The 13,252-nt window shown below is 50.8% G+C and overlaps 1 long non-coding RNA gene across 1 annotated transcript; it reads right to left on the reverse strand.

Moving 5' to 3' along the window:
* Nucleotides 1-6,659: 6,659 nt before the first annotated feature.
* Nucleotides 6,660-11,508, reverse strand: LOC309852665. The gene is made up of 2 exons (XR_014305327.1): nucleotides 11,211-11,508; nucleotides 6,660-10,935 (listed from the first exon to the last, which is right to left on the reverse strand). It is a non-coding gene; the product is annotated as an uncharacterized lncRNA (long non-coding RNA).
* Nucleotides 11,509-13,252: the final 1,744 nt, after the last annotated feature.

The raw sequence follows: 13,252 nt of genomic DNA on the forward strand, positions 1-13,252 counted from the left end.
AGGGCCGAAGGCACCTGGAGGACTCAGATTTGTTAAGTCTTCCCCACCCCCCAAAATACCCTGGGTTTTTGCAAAAAGAGCAACTAGAGGGGCTTTTGTTTTGTTCAGGGAATGTCATTTGCCAGGATCAAAAATTGAGAATTTTGGTGGTCTTTCTTTAGGTGACTCATCTGAGATGTGAATGAGCTGGTTTGCCATATTAACTCCATCGAGGGGATGGCTTTCTGTTCCATCCTAGTCTCCTAGGCCTTCCAACCAAAAGAGAAAGATCCTGGGTCAATACATTAGTACACATAGAGTCAAATGCTACCCAGGTGGATTCAACACCTAAAGGTAGACCAGAATATTCTCAAAAGACAATTTTGTGTTGATTGTAATAGTCATGAGCAGGTTCAGCAGGTTTCTGTGTGCAAGCCTGAATTTTGTTGCCACATGTCTGCAGACAAAGAAGATGAGACAGAAGAGAAAAAGAGGCCTCAGGCCATTTTGACTTCTTTTAATTGTTTGCTTCAGTTAATTGAGAAATAGTATTTTACAAAGAGCAAACTTAGAACCCTGAAAACATCTATAAGACTTGAGATACCATTTCAAACAGGCATCCCATTCAGGGTTTTTTTTGTTTGTTTGTTTGTTTGTTTTAGGAACTGCAGCTTTCTAATTGAATTTTGAGTAAAATAAGTAAGTTTGGGGAGATCAAAAGTTCCCCATAATGGCCACTGAAGCTCTAAATTGCTTTTGGTTAAGTCAGTCTACTGACTCATAAATGTGCATACGTGATCATAGTTTTTAAATATAAAATGAGAGTCCCAGTAGGGAGGAGTGCCCTCAAAAGCATTTTGATGACTGGGATCTCATTTCTTAGAGGTTTTTCAGAAACAGTGGTTTAGAGGCTGGTGCAGTTCCAGTCGGAACAGCCGGATGCTGAGCAAGAGCTGAGCTAAAGCTGGTGCAGTTCCAGCCAGAATAATCCGACCCACAAAAAAGGCTCGGACTGAAGGCCTATGCACTTCAAACTGGCACAGTTACCGCAGGAACAGTCAGAGTTGTTGGGGTCTTCTCTGGATCCCTATTTGGTCCAACAACTCACCTTAACTTTAAAAATAAAATTGCCACTTATTTTACCAGCCAAAAACGGGGTGGTTATTTGGGAATAGCTGATAATTGCAATCCAGGACAAGCAAGCTTCAGCAAAACCACAGCAAGTCAAGAGAACAAAGGTGAAGAATGCTTTTTAAAATATATATATATATATATATATATATATATATATATATATATATATATATATTTGACAGAGATCACAAGCAGGCAGAGCAGCAGGCAGAGAGAGAGGCAGGCTCCTTGCCAAGCAGAGAGCCTGATGTGGGGCTCGATCCCAGGACCCTGAGATCATGACCTGAGCCAAAGGAAGATGCTAAATGACTGAGCCACCCAGGTGCCCCCGATGCTTTTTTTTTTTAAAGGTTTATTTATTTATTTGACAGAGAGAGGTTATAATTAGGCAGAGAGGCAGGCAGAGAGAGAGAGGAGGAAACAGGCTCCCTGCCGAGCAGAGACCCCGATGCGGGACTCGATTCCAGGACCCTGAGATCATGACCTGAGCCGAAGGCAGCGGCTTAACCCACTGAGCCATCCAGGCGCCCCAGCTTTTTTTTTTTAAACTAAAGGTCACACTGATTATTTCATGCGGCTTTAAAATTAGCCACAAAGGTGATCCAGAGGACGAGCTTGTAAGAGCGTCTTGAGAATAAGTCTATGATGGTAACTGTGAAACTCGCACAGTGGTTTTCCTGTGAAAGTTCCAGGCACTTTACAACACGCCGCCGAAACTTGCGTAAGCTTAAGTAATGAGAGTTCTTCATGTGTGTTTTCCTGGGTTCATTGGGTACTTTACTTGTGTTTGTGGTAGCTGTAATTAATAGCTGTAACCTATAAACTTGGGATGTATACCTAGAAACACCTGACCACTCAGGAGTAAACGACCTAAGAAACCCCAGAAGAGGAAAGAAGTAGGGCTCGCCTGGGGTGGCCTCGTGCTAGTGATTATCCCCACACCTTGAGGGAAATGCAAATCACCTGAACAATGGCGAATACTCCACCCTTGGTCCAACATCCCTGAAGCTGACTCAGTGCCTGCTGAACCCTCCAGTAGAGTCCATAACTGCCCCCTACTCCACCCCTGCTCTCTCTGCCCTGGTTCCTTAGCAGACATTTCCAAGTTTAAGTTTTCTGCCACTGCAGCTTGGGCTGATTTGCTCCCATCATGTGTCCTTGAGTGTTTACATTCAGTATTCAAACCTGTTTGAGTCTCCACACTGACCGAAGAAGGTGTGCACCCAGCTCCCGGTTCCGACCACCATCACTGCATCATCAAACCCGCATGGACGGGGCTGGGAGGGGGGGGGGCAGGGGTGATGGTTCTCTCCCAGCCAGGTTGAAATCACTTGGTCACGCTCAGTTCATAGAGCTTGTTGGATTGCGTGTTTCCACACACCAGGATTTTGGGTGTCCCTATGCCGTGCCTGCCTCATAAGTCTCCCTGCAGTATTTGCGTCTCTGTGTCCTCATACCTGCTAGGGCCTCTCCCTCTGTCCTCACAAGCCCCTGGCGCAAGCTGGATGTGTCGTTGTGCGTGCCACGTCTATTGTGCATCTTTTCTGGCAGTGGACATGGTGTAACGCACTACGTGCGTAGTCTTGTTGTGGGGCGTCCGCATGCCTCAGTTGTCATAGAGTGTCCCCAGGATGTGTGGTGTGTCATCATCTCCATGATCTCCATTGCACAGCTGTCCGCCTGGAGTAAACCTGAATCACCCATCCCCCTGGTGTGAAGAAATATGGGGGAAGGTGCATAGGTGTAAAAGCAAACTAAGAAGGAAAACGGAGTTCTCTGTGGTACAACAAAGGAGACTTTTTCTGCGATCTTTTTTTAGAGTCTTTCCTTGACAAGCACAAAGAGGAACGGGAACTGTGCCTCTAAGACTAGAGTGGTGGGAAGCAGCTAGGTGGTAACGTCCCGTATTCGGCAGGAAAGACAACCGCACTCCGCAGTTTGTGGTTGGGAGGTGTGCGATAAGACTTTCTCGCTGCGGAGAGACACGGTCCGCGGTGGAGCGGGAGGAGCTCGGACGTCCCGGCCCACCGCAGGCGGTGCACCCTCCCGGGCCGGCGGTGCAGAGCCTTCCCGCTGACCTTCGCGCCGGCTGTCGGGCGCCACCCAGTGGCCGCTCTTGTACGTTCTCCCCCCGGAGCGCCGGCGAAACCGACGAGGGAGGGGATTTGGCCCCGGTCCCCGGCGCCGAGTTCCAGGAGGCTGGCGGCGCCGGCGGGATTGTCCCGCTCTCGCCCGCGCGTCGTGGCCCATCCATTCGCGGGAGATTGGATGCGCAGGTCTGCCGGGGGGTGGGGGTAGGCGCGGTGCCGGGCGAGCTCCTGAGGCTGCCCTGGAGCGCTGCCAGCCCCCGCCGGGCGTTTCTGCGCCTACAGGAGCGGACCGTGACGTTGCGGGGTCGCGGGAGAGGGTACCCCGCGCCCAGATGCCGTTGGCTCCGGAAGTAGAGACCGGCCCGGAATGTGCTGGAGGCGGGCTACAGCGTCCAAGCCCGGGGTGCGACTTCGCGAGCGCCTCGGTGGCCAGAGGCTCTCCCCGCGGGAAGTTCTCCCAGGTCCTGACGGGTAGGTGGGGTGGACCAGTCAGGGCCCGCGCCCGTGCGCGTTCCCACATGGGTCTTTGTCTTTATCGCTCAGTTTTCCGAATTGTTGGCTTGGAAAAAATATTGGCGTGGAACGCATGGCTGGGACGTGCCTGGCCGGGACGTGGCTGGCCGATTCCTCGCAGGGCTGGTGGTCCATCCACGGGCTTTTCAAGCCCTTGCTCCGGAGCTGAGAATGAGCAGGAGCCCTCCTGCGAGGGAAAGGGGCGTGAGACGTTGGCCTTATCCTGGTGGGAGGGACTCCGTGGAACCGACACTCCAGTCCGGAGACACGTGTGGAGAGACCACTCCCTGCATGCGCACGTGAAAATGTCCAGCCTCCGCAACAATTGGCCTCTATTGGTGGTGCTTTTCCGCGTCTTCACAGCGTTTGGTCTCTACGGAGGAGTGTGTTTTCACATCTTTCCACCCGGCGTCCACCGAGGGTTGCGTCTTCGGCGCTGCTGGAGTCCACCGGGTGGCCGCAGAAGCTCCAGTCCTGAAAAAGGAGTCGCGCTGGGACTGGGAGCCGAGCCCCACTTCAAAAAGGCCCCGCACCGTCTGTGGCAGCGCCGTCCCCGAACACAGCGGGGTTTCTCACGCGGCGCAGACCCTTGTAGCCATGGAAACGCGTCAGGAACTTGGGCAGCCCGTGGAAACCGCTACGTCTCGGAGCGCGCATGGGAGCGCTGAGCTGGAAATCGGGTACTCCTGTTGCAGCTGTTCATGCGGGTTTTCCGTGGGCTTGGACGCGGGGGACGCATCCTGGGGCGTGTGACATCCTTGTGGTGCACGGAGCGGCGGTCACAAACCTGCTCGGCTCCCCAGCGTTGTTGGTGTAAGGGTCTGCCCCTCCCAGAGGAACTTGCTTCTGGACCCTGGATATAAGGGTGGGGCAGACTGAGTGGAGACATCCAATTAGTGAGGCGTATGTATATCTACTGGGGAGATTGGAATTCAATTGGCCGCCTATGTAGGGGCGGGGCTCAACCACCCCCCATAAAGGTTACTCCGCCAGGCTGTCAGGGGGGCTGCTGCTGAAGGAGGGTCGGTGGAGAACGCTAGAGTCGGCGGAGAGTCGGCGGAGAGCAGGGGAATCAGCGGTGAATAGTAGAGCTGTAACAGCTCTTGTAAGAGCTATCTCGACGCCTGCGGTCCTGAGACACCAGCGGTCCAGCTGTCAGCGGTCCCTCGACGCCTGCGGCCCTGCTCCACACACCAAAACCCTCAGCACCGTCGCAGTGGGAAATGGCTGTGTTACTCCAGGGAGCGGCTTCATCAGGGAAGAGGCCTTCCCAGTGAGCGGCCCTGCGAGAGCCTCTTCATCACTTCATCAGGGAAAGAAGCCTCGTCCAGAACAGCCATGTTGGGAGTGGGCTCGCCGGGGTCAACATTGTCTCCTTTTTATGAAGAAAACCCTGACCGGTCAGTGTGATTCTTGATGCTTGGCGCGAAATATAAAGCTTTGCTTGACCTTCGCTTTGTATCAGTCTCGTTCCTTTGATCACGTACCCTAACAGTTGGGTGCTAGAGCGAATGGGGAGCAGCGTCTACACGAGCGGCAGTTTCCCGCGAGGGGGCCATGGGGGGCCCGCGGTGGTCGCCCTCCCGGTGGGTTCCCGTTAGGGCCGTTGAGCTGGTCGCTGTGCTGAGTGCGCTCTTCGCCCCAGGCCCAGCTTGAGGCTAACCGGAGGCGAGTGTTCGCGGCGCGGGGCACTGCTCTCCCTGCTTCTCTCGGCTGGGCGGGTACGCGGGCAGGGGTGCGGAGCCAGGCAGCCTGGCTCTTCTGCGCAGACGCGCTTGGGCCGGGGTTTCCGGCTTGGCGGGTGTTGTCTTGCCGCCCCGGGGTGCCTGTTCGCAGTGGCCTCGGAGCCCCCTCCCGGTTCCGTAAGCAGGAGCCTGTGCCCGCGTGGGGAGAGCGCTGCGCCCAGCCGCACGCGGAGGCTTGCGCAGGTGCAGCGGGTTAACGGTGGCGGCAGTGTGAGAGAGGCGTGTTGGGCGGTTTTCACGGTTGTGGGATTGCGGGGCCCGTCTGGGCTTGCAGGGAGCACGGATGAGCACTGAAGTGGCGCGGTTTCCCAGTTGGGCCCTGAGCCCGGAAGGGCCGTGTGCTGAATGGCATCTTGGGGTGCGCAGCCCGCGTGGCTGGGTCTCCCGGACCATGATTTGTAGTCGGAAAGCAAGCCAGTCGCCCCTGGGCATTGTTGTCGCCCCCACCACCTCTGGAGTGTGTGCTCCTATGAGGCATTAAGGGCCCCCCACACTTTTGTCTTCTGTGTCCCTGTGATAAGGCTGTCCCCACCCTGTGTGTGTTTGTTGCCTCTGGAGATGCGGGGTTTCCTTACCCCCCACAGGGGTTGGTTCTCAGCTACCTGGCCCTCGCTGGTTCTCATACTACCCTGGCCTTGACCTCCTCACCTTTGCACCCCCATGCCCCACCGCTGTCTGGGGCTCTCTGTATGGACCTCCAGCCTTGGCCCCAGATGTTCTTGGGGGAGGACACTGGTGCCAAGATCTCATTTGCTGTTTTTCTGGAGACTAGAAGTGTTCCTGGAAAACAAACCAAGCAACACCCCCACCCCCATCACACAGAGATGACAATGAGTTGCTTTAGGGGTGGTGGGGTGGGGTGGCACAGTTGGCTTTATCACCCCCAGTCTAGGTTTTTGCATGGGGGTGGGTGGGTTAGGCCTCAGAACATTTTCAAAAGTTGGAAAGTGCATGTTGCCCTATTGTAGGGGGTACCGTTTTCCATTTTATTATTGGTTTTTTGTTTGTTTGTTTGTTTGTTTTTAGGCACATTGTTTTGGGAATCCTGGTGGACCACTTTGCTGCCAAGAGGGTTCTTCTGAAATGGATCCAAGGAGTTTTAAGTCAAACCTTCCATTCCACAGCTGGAATTCGGGGAATACTAGAAAACCTTAAAAGGAAGGGTAGCCACATTGTGAAGACAACTGAAAACAGCCAGTGGTTTTGGTTTATTTTTATTGCACAAGCTGAGTTCCAACACTCCCCCCTTCATTAGCACTCGGAGAGCTTATAGGTAGCAAAGTGAGCGACTGGATAGGGGAAATGCGTAATTCAAGCACAGTGTTACACGACACTTTAGACTTAAATAAATGTGACCATTTCAACTTCATGAGCATAGACCTGGTGTGACCAATGCATTTAGAGTGCCAGCTTCTGTGCTGCGAAACCTAACAAGACACATTCTATAAAAGGTTTGTGTGTTCGCAGTAAGCTTATCTGTGACAGCCCCCACTCTGCAAACCAGACAACCCCTTGTTGAGGGGAAAGGATGAACATCGTGTCATTTCAGCAGGTTTTTTAAAAGTCCGTTATTCAATGCAGACTGTCCTACCTACCCTTTAAGAAGCCAACTTAAGAGCAGGAAACAATAATAGTACTTGCCACCGACATTACAAGATGAAAATACTGGGACACATGGGTAGCTCTGTCGGGGACCACCTCCAGCCGGGAAAGTCCCCACCATTACAGATGGCGCTTGGCTCACTGCCAGCAAAATACGCTGCAAGTAAACAACAAACGTTCTGGTGAAGCCCACCTAAAGGAGGACACAGTCATTGGCTGTTTCAAATTTAATCAGCATAGTAACAGGACTCTCTTTGGCTCTCCCCATTGCTTGGCCCCTTATTGGTCACCCTGCCGCATATAAGCTAAGGAAGTTGACGAAATAAACAGAAGCATTAACACAATACCAGGCTGATTGTCGTTCTTGCGGGCCGAGGGCGACAAATGGTGCTGAAACCCGGGAATCATTAACGAGTAGTAAACCTTGCAAGGAGAGAAACCGCAGGTAAACGGGGAAGGAACCACGATCAAAGTGGTGGGAATCTTGTACAAGACCGCAACAAGAAGCGGGGCGGCCATAGAGCCAAGATTTTCTTATCCATTGTGAAATTAACCTAAGTGGCCAGATGGGTTCTCTGAATTATCAAAATCTAGATTGGAGGGTTCTTTAAAGGACCTTCTCAAAGCCAACGGTCCCCCTCTGAAATAAAAAACCACCAGAGCATTTCTAACTACAGTGGAAACCGTTGCACCTTCGTTTTTGGACAAGGGTTTGTTAAATATTCGACAATGGGACCATTTAGGAGAGGATCGGCCCCGGAACATTAGCTATATGGACTCTGGTCAGAGGATGCCTGGGGGACATAAGCCGAGATGTCAGTCAGCTATTCAGGAGGGAGCTGAGGCCCTTGAGGAAGTTAAAGAGGAACGGTCATCTTGTGCTTCAGAAAGAAACAGTTCTAGCGAAGAGGAAGAGGAAATGTCAGGGGAGGAGTTAGAGCGAAAGGTGGGGCAGAAACCTGAGCCCTTACAGTCTTTGCCCACAGCAACCCCTAGTGCCCCACCACCGTATAACACTTGTACAAATAGGGATATATGTGGTTGTCATGCACCTACTACTGAGAGTTGGACAACTAAATGGAAAGAAGCTGGTCTCACTTCAGCTTTCAAATCACCGATACCACCAGCCCCTTGACTTTAAGTTAGTCAAGCAATTGAAGGAAGCAGTTATGCAGTATGGCCCTCAAGCGGCTTTTACGATCTCCTTAGTGGAGTCTATAGCAGGAATGAACTTAATTCCAGAAGACTGGGGGAATCTAGCAAGGGCCACACTTTCCAGGGGGACAATACTTGGTATGGAAGACAGCATGGAAAGAACAGTCTCAAGATGTTGCTTGGCACAACGCTGCAGCTGGTAACCCGCAGTGGAATTTAGACATGCTTGTGGGCATGGGACCCTATGTGGGCAGGAATGAGCACTTACAGTATAACCCTGCAGTATACTTACAAATTGCAGCCTCTGCAACCAAAGCGTGGAAAACACTTCAGGGTAGTGGGGACTTACAAGCTCAGTTATCTAAGGTAATACAAGGATCAAATGAAGCGTATGCTGATTTTGTTGCAAGGTTGATGCAAACGGCTGGAAGGATCTTTGGTGATGCAGACACTGCTATGCCTCTAATTAAACAACTGGCTTATGAACAGGCCAATAAATGGTGCAAAGAAGCTATCAGACCATGGAAAGCTAAGGATTTAAGTACATATATCAAAGTATGCAGAGACATTAATGACAGTGTTATACAAGGGCAGGTGCTAGCGTCAGCCATTACCCAAGGTTTTCAAAGCATTCAAGGACCCCAACGTAGAAATAATAAGGGAGGCACAGAGGGTTGTTATAAATGTGGAGCCCAAGGGCATTTCAAGCGGAAGTGCCCTGGAAACAAGGGCCCAAACCAAGTAACAAAACAACCTGGCTTGTGCCCTAGGTGTGGCAAAGGTGCTCATTGGGCCAACGAGTGTCGATCAGTGAGAGATACAAGGCAATCCTCTACCACCCAAAGACTCAAAAAATGGGAAGCGGGGCCCTTCACCCCAGGGCTCTCAAATATATGGGGTGCTCCAACAAGTGGCACCCTCGCATTATCCGCCCACGAGCCCAGGCGGGCCACAAGAGGGAGCGCCAGATTGGACCTCTGTGCCACCACCAGACTGGTATTAACTCCTGAGATGGGTACCCAAATAGTAGAATCGGATTTCAAAGGCCCATTGCCTCAAGACACTGTGGGCCTCTTGTTAGGGCGAAGCTGCATTAACAGGATTAACTGTTCATCCGGGGGTTATAGATGCTGATTACAAAGGAGTAGTTAAATATCATTGTCCTCCCTGCGTGGCATTACGATAGATCCTTCTACTCTTTATGGATCAAAAATAAAAAATTCATGGGCCTATTGGATACTGGAGCCGATCGCAGCCATCGTTAATGAGGTTGATTGGCTGAAAGAATGGGTCAACCTAGCCTACTCCCCAGGAAAAATTCTGCCATGGTATCCAAACGCCACTGCAAAAATTATACTGAAGGGTGTAAAACTCAGTGTCACAGCATTTGGCAGACAACCTGACATCATCGTCACTCCCTACACACAAGACCAATTAACCTGCTTAGGAGCATGTGATGACGATTGGGCTATAACCATGACCATTGTCACAGCAAAGTTCTACAATCATTGTCGGGGGCAGCTATGTACATAACATGCAACATGGCGCTTGCACCTGCGGCCAGGCAGAGGATCTGCGCACCACCAAAAGAATGATTGGCTATGCCCAAAACAGGAAGACCGTGGACACTGCGTGCTCTCTGTTGTGCTAAGCGCTGATCAGGCTTCCTTTCACGTGCACAGCTTGCTGATTGGAGGAAAGGGGGATATAAAAGGAAAAGATATCGGGGTGAAGGGATAATAATAAAGCGACTGATAAGCTTGTCACTCCTGGTCTCCTGGTCGTTCTTGCTGGCGAGAGCAACAATCATTATCCTACAAGCCCATGGCTTCAATTTAGCTTAACCCATCCACTCATTTACCCTAGGGCAACTCGCCACAAACCACTCGATGGTGCTAAATTGGTTTTCACTGATGGATCCAAACATGGGGTGGTTGCTATAGTCACAAAGGAAAAAAATTGGACCTTCCTGTTTCAGAGCTCTTCCCCACAGGTCACAGAGCTACTTACCGTTACAAAAGCCTTTCAACTATTTCATCATGAACCCTTCAACCTTTTGTCAGATAGCAAATATGTTGTTCAAGCCATTTCCATTCTTGAAAATGTAGGTCATATAGTACCAAATCCTCTATTACCAAAGCCTTAAAAAACCTCCAAACAATAATATGGGACAGAAAAGCCCCCCTTTTTATAGGTCATATCAGAGCACATACAACTCTACCTGGTCCTCTAGCAGAAGATAACCGCACCGCGGATCTACTAACAAAAGAACAGTTTATCTTTACAATAGTTTGTCTTTACAACAAGCAAAACACTTTCACAAACTTTCACATAAATGCACTCACACTCAGATTAAAATTTAATATAACAAAAGCTCAAGCCCGAGACATAGTTGTATCCTGTAAAAACTGTGTGACACTGCTTCCGTCATCTTCCATTACTCCCTAGGAGTAAATCCACGCTGTTTACTGCCCAACCATATATAGCAAATGGATGTAACTCACATCCCTGAATTCGGCAAACTCAAATATGTACATGTCTCGGTAGATACCTGCTCGGGGGTCATTTTTGCCTCTATCCATACAGGAGAAAAAACCAAAGACGTTATTTCCCACTGTCTTCAAGCCTTCGCCACTTGGCGTAGGCCCTGCATATACTTCACAATCATTCCGCAGTTTCCTTGCCCAACTAGGTATTACTTTAAATCACAGTATTCCCTACAACCCACTAGTAGAACGCACCCACTTGACCCTCAAACAAGCTCTTTTAAAACAAAAAGGGGGAATAGGGGACACGTTTCGGTCCCCTAAAGACGATTGTATTTATTTTAAATTTTTTAACACTTGATAAAAATGGACATGCAGCAGCTGAGAGACATTCAGCACATACCAACTCCTCCCCCAAGCCTTTAATCCTTTGGAAGGATATTCTTACAGGACAGTCTGTTTGTGTTTTTCCACAGGACAAGGATTTGGATTCCTGAGCGGTTAACCCGACAAGCCCCAGACCCTGAAGATGGCGCTAAAGAAGATGCCACTGATACTACTGATGTGGGGAGAATTAACACTCCACCTCCCGCCAATAGCAACCTGTGAATTGTGGGCAATCCTTAAAGCCTGGCCCTACCCTTTGCCAGTTACTAACTCCTCATTAATATTCCCTCCATTTTTCACAACTAATCAAACATTAGGACTGCCTACGCCCAACATCGCGTCTTAGAATCATACCTTCTATCTGCTAGAACTTTATGATTTACTATTACCTTAGACATGAACCAAACATCACCCCCATGTGTGGAGAGCCATGAAATAGATGCAAGGAGTCACGTATGCGGAAGTGCCCGGGGATTGAGGAAGCGAGACTGATTGGCTGGCTGCAAGCATGGGTGAGTCCGTGCTCACAGCGTGATCAGGGAGAGGGGCGCGGACTAGATCGGTGATTGGCCGAGGTAAAGGATATAAAGCGGAGAGACTGTGGGGACGGAGGGAGAACTAATAAAGAAGCTTGCCACCCATCACGTCTCCGGGTCTTCTTGCTGGCGAGAGCGACAAGTGGTGCCGAAACCCGGGACTTCACCCGCGTCGCAAAGAGGTGATCGAGGTAGAGCAACGATAAGGTAAGGAGTGCACCAATAACTGTCTATTGACAGGGAGGTTCCCTGAAGACGATCGGAGGTAAGGTTGCTTATAAGGCTCTTCAGGGACGATAGAGAGAAAGTTTTCCCAGGATGGGAAACGAGATTGCTAGGTGCAGGATGGAGGGCCCTCTAAAGGATATCCTCAAGGCAAATGGCACCCCCTTAAAGACGAAAACAGCCCACTCTTTCTTGAGAGAAGTAGGAGAAGTTGCCCCCTGGTTTATAGAGGAGGGGCTCCTGAATGTGCCACAGTGGGAGCACCTGGGGGAGGATTTGAAACAATGCCCATCTGTAACCTCGGGAACCCTTGCCGTGTGGTCCTTGGTGAGAGTGTGTTTACAATCTACTCGAGAGCCCTTAAAGCAAGCAGTGCAACAGGGAGGGGAGGTTCTGGAGCAGGTAAAGGAGGAGTCTCATAAAGGGTCTTCCCAAGACTCCGACTCTGAAAGTGAAAGTTCGGAAGGACTCTCAGATAGCGAGTTGCAGGAAATAGGGGAGAGAGAGGCAGATAAGAAGGAGAAATCTCCCAGTCTCCAGGCATTACAGGATTTGGAGGCCATAAGACAGCAATTCGAGAGTAAGGAGGTGGAGTTGCAGAAGGCATTAGAGGAATTAAGAATGCAAGGAGAAGTTATGGCGCAGCTGAAATTAAAAGCGGAAGCTGCAGCTGTGGCGCAGTCAAAATTAGAAGCGGAAACTGCAGCTGTGGCGCAGTCAAAATTAAAAGCGGAAGCTATGCCGCTTCCGCATTCTAGCCCTATGGCGCCACCCTATGAGTGGCCCCCGCCTTACAGGCCAAGCTGCGCCAAAACGTGCCATTGCTCAGACTGCACGGCACAAAATTGGAGAGAGGTTCTTGGCCCGGGAAAAGGCTTTTTTCCCGTATTGGAAGATCAGAACCAGCAGAGGTATCATCAGCCGTTAGATTTTAAGTTGGTAAAGCAACTTAAGGAGGCAGTTAGCGCCTATGGACCCCAGGCAGCCTTTACTGTCTCCCTTGTGGAGTCACTGGGAGCGCTCTCCCTCACTCCTGAGGATTGGGCCAACCTGGCCAGAGCGGTTTTAAGTGGAGGGCAATATCTGGAATGGAAAATCCAAAATCAGGACAATTGTCAGAATACAGCACGGAGAAATGCAGCCGCAGGCAACCCACAATGGAATTTGGACATGCTAACGGGCACGGGTCCATACCTCGGGGCCCAAGTGCAGAGTACTTATCCCCCTGCGGTATATCAGCAGGTAGCCAAGGCGGCCACCAGGGCTTGGAAAACTCTGAGGGGGGCGGGAGACCTGCAAGGGCAACTATCCAAGATATTGCAGGGGCCCAATGAGCCCTATGCTGATTTTGTAGATAGATTAATGCAGACCGCTGGCAGAATGTTTGGGGATGCCGATTC

This window comes from Mustela nivalis (assembly GCF_964662115.1).
Source record: "Mustela nivalis genome assembly, chromosome: 18".
Lineage (NCBI taxonomy): Eukaryota > Metazoa > Chordata > Mammalia > Carnivora > Mustelidae > Mustela > Mustela nivalis.